Source organism: Physeter macrocephalus, chromosome 2 (assembly GCF_002837175.3).
Source record: "Physeter macrocephalus isolate SW-GA chromosome 2, ASM283717v5, whole genome shotgun sequence".
In the NCBI taxonomy this organism is placed as follows: Eukaryota; Metazoa; Chordata; class Mammalia; order Artiodactyla; family Physeteridae; genus Physeter; species Physeter macrocephalus.
In genome coordinates this window covers 130,792,928-130,800,047 of record NC_041215.1, presented here as the reverse complement: position 1 = coordinate 130,800,047, position 7,120 = coordinate 130,792,928, and positions in this window count along the sequence as shown.

Genomic DNA, 7,120 nt, shown 5'->3' with positions numbered 1-7,120 from the left:
TCCCGGACTGGGGCACGAACCCGCGTCCCCTGCATCGGCAGGTGGACTCTCAACAACTGCGCCACCAGGGAAGCCCTGTTTTGGTTTTTTTGGCCGCACTGCACGGCATGGGGGTTTGAACCCGTGCCCTCTGCATTGCAAGTGCAGAGTCTTAACCACTGGACCACCAGGGAAGTCCCTGTGCTGGTGTTTTTTTACTTTCTCGTGAGGCTTGTCTAAAATCAACACGCTCTGGCTCTCCAGCTATTTATTGTCTGGCTCTAAATTTCCAGGTAACAATACCAAACTTTCCAGTGGTGGGTTGGAGGATGGATCAGACAGGGGGTGGGGCGTTAAACAGAGGTCAGAGTCCAGGGCCAGTGAAGTTTATCTTTACCTGTATTATTTACATGGCAAAGGTTGAGGTAGTAAATTAACAGGAAATTACAAAGACAGGAAAAAGGCAGGATGCCAAGGATATTTCTTCCTCCCCTCTGTCCATGCCCTAAAAAATCATAAAACAACCAGGCTTTTTCTTGTTTCTCTGGTTTATCAATGGAGATGTAAAGTGAAACTGGGATTTCTGAAACAGTTCGCTTCTTCATGTTCACTCAAGCAGAACTTGGGAGGAGGAGTGACAGAAAAGTGCTAATTTGCAAAACCAGGAGTGGTCTTGGTTGAGTTGCTGGTGCTTCCTTTCTCCTCTCTTCTCCCTCTCTTTCACCCCATTCTCCTTTTCTTCCTTCCCCTCCCCTCCCTTCCTTCCGCTCCCCCTTTCCCGTGTCCCCACCGTTTCCTTTTCTCCTTTATTATCCCTCTTCCTTTCCTCTCTTTTGTCCCTCCACACTCTCTTTTCTCCCCAAGACAATTGTTTTGGGAGCTGCAGAGACCTTATGGGCTCCCTGGTGAGACAGACAGAGGAAAAAAGATCTTAAATGTGAGGAAGACCATGGAGGGAAAGGAAATTGGGGGAGACCCTGGACCACAGAGGAATGAGGTTGGGGTGGGAGGAGGCATGGGAGGACGTTCAAAGCCTGGGTCCAGCAAGGAACTGTGGGGCCCACGGTGGAGCAGCCCCCTCGGACAGGGACAGGGTAAAGGGACAAATTAGGTAATTAAATAGTTAATCCCACTAGGGGATTGTAAGTAAACAAAAAGTATGGGAGACCCCTGGAAGTTAATGATCACTCAAGAAAGCAGGTTTGCTTAACCACAAAACCAAGCAGGCCTGCTTAGCAACAAAACCATGCAACAGAAGCACGAGACATGCCCCAAAACAATAAAACAATAGTGGCATGAGACCCACATCCAGTGAGCTCAGTAAGTTAATGATCCCTAGGACATGCTCTCTGCACACATGAAAACACAATAATTTATGGAAAGGTGACATTTCAAAGTGAAAGACCCTCATTGTACTGAGACCTGAAATAATTTTTCCATGGTGCCAGGACAGTCTTGGCTTGACCATGTAGGGACAAGAAAACTCCCTTGCCCAGCCTGGAGAAGGAGCTGATGATGGAAGCGTGATGTCTACTCCAGAATGAGGAAGAGGGTGGTCTTTTCCCCCTCCCCACTTTTCCTTTGATTATAAAACCGTAGCCCACTAAGTTCTTAGGGTGGCACCCTCTCACCCTCACAAGCGTCCTATTCTAATAAGTCATTTCTTATCTATTACTTTGCCTCTCACTGAATTCTTTCTGTGCTGAGACATAAAGGACCAGAGCTCCTTGGAGCCCCCCAAAGCACCACCTAGCCGTTTCACCTCGGTGTCCTGGCTGCTGGATGACCAGACAGGGCCCCAGTGTGCTAGGACTTCATTTCCTCATTGTTGGGGAAGAAAAGGATTCCTTTCCTCCATTCTGGGTTCTTTGGCTGGTTCAGTAACTAAATCGACAGACAACAGATTAATAGGAGAAAAACAAATTTAATTATGAGCATACCGGAGCCCCACAAAGACAGGAGATGCAAAGGCAGTTGGGCGATGGAGGCTTACATGCCATCCTGAGCTGAGGAAAGGGTTAGGGGCCTGGGGCTCCAGAGGGGAGGAGGGCCGTTCACAGGAAGATGAGAAGAGCAGGTAGTTGGCAACCAGATGTTTGCCCTGCCATGCAGGTAAGTCTTTCAGATTAGAAAAAAAGTTATCTCTGGTAATAGCTGTCTTTTTGGTACAGGCTTCCTTTTTAAAATCTTTTAGGCAGGGCTTCCCTGGTGGCGCAGTGGTTGAGAGTCCGCCTGCCGATGCAGGGGACGCGGGTTCGTGCCCCGGTCCGGGAGGATCCCACACGCCGCGGAGCGGCTGGGCCCGTGAGCCATGGCCGCTGAGCCTGTGCGTCCGGAGCCTGTGCTCCGCAACGGGAGAGGCCGCAGCAGTGAGAGGCCCGCGTACTGAAAAAAAATTAAAATAAAAAAAAAAAATCTTTTAGGCAGTTAAGGGAGAGGTAGGGCTTCCCTGGCAGTCCAGTGGTTAAGACTCCCTGCTCCCAAAGCAGGAGGCATTGGTTCAGTCCCTGGTTGGGGAACTAAGATCCTGCATGCCGCATGGCGTGGCCAAAAAAAAAAAGAGGAGAGGTAAAAAGATTTCCCTAAGTTTGCTGGGTCTTGATTGTCTTCACCTCAAAATAACCCACACGCCAAAGTGGCACATTTGGGGTGGCATATTCCGCTCCCCTTCATCGAATACCTGGCCAGGACTGGTTTCCATCAGGGCACTGGAAGTGCTGATCTGTGTAACAGCTGGTGTTCTTCCGGGGGTTAAGCATCTCAGTTTTCCCTGAACTCTAGGGGTCTAATGAAGGTTTGTTAAGAAGCCTGGGAAGGGATGCTGAGCCAGAGACCCTGGCTTAAGCCCCTACAGTACCCCTGCTGGGCCCACGATGGTTCACTGGTGTCAGGAGGAGAAGTGGGCAGTCCCCCATGGCACACCTGCACTGGCTGAGTGGAGGGCAGTGGCAGGGAGGTAATCCGCCATCAGTAGACACCTGTGCTCAGGCCGCCCTTCAGCCATCCTATTCCATCCCTCCTCTACCCATTCACTGAGGGGCACATGGTTGAAGACCCGGGAGCAACAACTGAAAGGACATCTGTGTGAAGCGCGGGCACCAGCCATCTCTGCTTGGCATCCAGGAGCGGCTGACAAGCTCACCTGAGCAGGGTCTGCACGTCTGCATCCTTAGCCCAGCACAATGTGGGCAAAATGTGGCCTCAACCTGCAACCTCAAAGAGGGCGTCTGCACCTGCTGCCATGGCCATGGCCGTGGGCTCAAGGTGACTTTGTGAGGCTCTGTCAACATCTGAGAGTCTGGTAGGGCAGAGAGGGAACAACAGCTGACCTGTGCTATAAGGACGGGGTGACTTTGAAGCCACTCAACTTGGTCCTCCTTTAAGATCTGCCTGGCCAGATGAAGTTAGAGCTTGAGCCTGAGTCTCCCCAGATCCAGCCTTATGGTAGAATGGTGCTGGCCAAGAGCGGCCAGGAAGTGGCCAGGGACTCTAAGAATGGAATGGGACCATACCTCCCCTAGGATATCCTGAACGTACCAACCTCAACCAACCAGACACCCTTTACCTGCCAGGCCCCTCGAGGTCAGAGTGGATGAAAGGTCAGTAATCACAGGAGGCATCCTTATTCCTCAGCCAAGGCTCTGAGTGAGCACCCTTTCCAGACTGTCAAATACAATGCCAGCTGTGTCCATGGGGGTGGACCTGAGGGCCAGTGCTTACCATGGACTCCCCGCTCCTGTACCTGTACGTCTCATTCTGTGCACTTTCTCAGCCCCTTAGTCTCCAGCTGATGAGATCTAGGAAGTGTGTTTTGGGGATATGAACAGTGGGTGACTTCATGAACATTGTTCACAGGGAGCCTGGTATAGAACAAGGTGACCACTAAATATTAATCTTATGATAACATTTCTTGCTCAGACCAGTTCCCAGCCAGCACTTCTCTTGCCCAGAGGGGTGGATCAAAGATTCAGAAGGATGGGCTCAGTGAGTGCACGGAAACACGGGTTTCATTGCCAGATCTGTGTGTTCAGTGGGACCCCTTCTTCACTATGGAAACACACGGAAGAAATTCTTTCCTGGTCTTGGAATTAAGCACCTGATTTGTTTTTAATCTAATGGACATCATGAGTAAAACAGCCGGTCTTGTTTCTTTCTTTGCATGGGCTGCTAGGAAGCTCAGAGTCAAACTGTGGCTCATAACTAGCAAGTGTGGAGGACTTTCATGGCAAGCATTTTGTGTATTAATCTTATCCCTGGCTTCACATTATTCCTCCTAAGCTAATTCTCTCTTCTTCCTAATGTCCTCTGTGACTTCTTTAAAAAATATTTTATTAACGTATTTTGCAAGCAAGCTTAAATGTTTTTTTTTCTCTATTTTTTAGTCCGGGCAAGATAAAAATAAAGATACACATAAAAGATTTAAAATGTTTTCACTTGGACTTATACTGAACTCTGTGCCATTCTCTAATCTGGGGAGCTCAGGGGTTTTATCGAATTGAAAGTTTTTATTTGTCTTTGAGAATAATCATTTTGTCACAACTTCTGTGATTCCTGTGGTAGAAAGAATTTTCACCCACTTGCATTCTTTCAGAGCTCCTCTTTGGCACAGTGGTTAAGAACCCCCCTGCCAACGCAGGGGGCACGGGTTCGAGCCCTGGTCCGGGAAGATCCCACATGCCGTGGAGCAGCTAAGCCCCTGCGCCACAGCTACTGAGCCTGCACTCTAGAGCCCGCGAGCCACAACTACTGAGCCCATGTGCCACAACTACTGAAGCTCACGCACCTAGAGCCTGCGCTCCACAACAAGAGAAGCCACCGCAATGAGAAGCCCACGCATTGCAATGAAGAGTAGCCCCCGCCCGCCGCAACTAGAGAAAGCCTGTGCACAGCAGCAAAGACCCAATGCAACCAAAAATAAATTAAAAAGAACAAAAAAAAACAACAAAAAAAACCTTCCTCTTCTTCCATCTGATGTTTACTTGATACCCGACACGGTAGTTGTGAGCTTATCTTTATTCTCTGGATAGTGGAATGAGACTCAGAAACTCACATCCTCATGCAGCTTTGTAATCCTCTAGAAGAATTCTAAGAACTTTGAGTTTTTAAGCTTTCTTTTTTTTTTTTTTTCCCCCTCTTTGGGCATGGATCTGGTTTTAAGCTTTCTTTTTTTTTTTTTTTTCCCTCTTTGGGCATGGATCTGGTACAGATCAACATCAGAAAGTCACTAGTTTGTCTGAGAGGCAAACTTGAGAAGAACAATCTGTAGTCACAGAAGCTGATTGGAGCCTCCACTGGCCACCTCCCTCAGCCATCAACACATACACCAGGGGCCTGAAAACCCAGCGTGTGCTTACAGAGGAGTGTACGTATTCATTACAGTGTAATTCTGAAGGCAGTGATCAATCCCCTTCTCAGCATATTTCTTGCAGAAAATAAAGACAATAAAAAAGAAAAAATATTACCCACCGTCCTACTATTAACAGCTAGGGGGTTAACCTTCCAGGTTTTTAACAAAGTGTTTATTATATTCAACAAATATTTATTGAGGGCCTAGTATATATAAATCCCTGTATTATGTCCTGGAATATGACAGAATTCAAAACCAGACACAATCCCTACGCCACGCCTCCTACCATAGATCTACTCTACCATAACCCATGTGTACAGATAGCATCACACAGAGCACAGTGTTCAGATATCTGCTTTTCTCATGGAACCACATATTCCGGATATCTTTCCATGTCAACATCTATAGACTGACATTTCATTTCAAAAGGCTAAATAGTATCATGTATCTGATTAACGATACTTTATTTTAATCAGTGCCCTAATGTTGGGAACCTTTTAGTACTTACAAAAAGCACCTCTGTGCACAACCTGACACATACAGGCCTTGTGCACTGGTCTTATGATTTCAAGATGCTCTTCGATCATCCTCAGATGCACTAGTGTGGAAAATTGGCTCCGGGTCGCCCATAATCTTTCTGGCTTTTCTAGTTCAACGACTTCTGCCTGTACCTCGGTAATCATTTTGTGCAGGAAGCCTGACTTGTTCACATTCAGGCCTGGCTGACTGGGACTGCTTGGGAGATGACTGAAGAGAGCGTCTGGCTTCATCCTTATAATGGCCTTATTTTCTACAGTGACAGCATCCTCTCACACTGGTGCTAGAGATAATGATCGTACTGCCTCATCACTTCTGGTGGTGAAAGGAGCCGACCCCCTTCCTATTTATGCCTTGTTTGAGACTTGGCATCCTCTTCCTGCAACACCCTGGTACTCATTAAGTGTGTATCTGATAGATGAATGCATGAATGAACAGCTCCCGGGACTGGAGAAATGATGTGAGTGAGGGACAGACATTTCACAGGTAGGAGATAACAAGCAGGGGGTGGTAAGCAGGCTTGAGTCCAATAACGTGGGTAAGTTAAAATGAATGTTTCAGTTTCTAGGAAGAAAACACTAGAACCGACACCAAGAAGCTTAGCTAAAAAAATTAATAGAGGAAATAAATGGCAAACTAAATGATAATCAACTTACCCAAAATATGACAGAGAAGGGATGAACAGAAAAAAAGAACAGATGGGATACATAGAAAACTAAACCAAGATGGTAGGCTGAAATCTAACCTTGTTAATAATTATTTATATCAATGGACCAAATACTTTTAGGTGAAAAACAGAGATCATCAGATTGTATAAAAAAACATAAAACAAGCCTCAATCAATTTCAAAGGATTGAAAACACACAGAGTATGTTATCTGAGGTATTCAATAATAATCAGATATCTAGAAATTCCTCAAATATATGGGAACTGAGCAACACACTTTCTAAGTAACCTGTGGGACAAATAAAAACGACACAAGTGAAATTGGGAAATATTTTGAATTGAATAAAAGTAAAAATAAAACACCAACATTTGTGAGGTGCAACTAAATCAGTAGAAAGACTTTTTTGTTAGAGCTATGGACTGTATGTCCCTCTTTCCCCCCAACTTTTTGAACGAGAGAGCATTGCGTTTTTTGTTTGTTTTTGGTTTTTTTTTGCGGTACGCGGGCCTCTCCTTTCTCTGTTGTGGCCCGTTGCGGAGCACAGGCTCCGGACGCGCAGGCTCAGCGGCCATGGCTCACGGGCCCAGCCG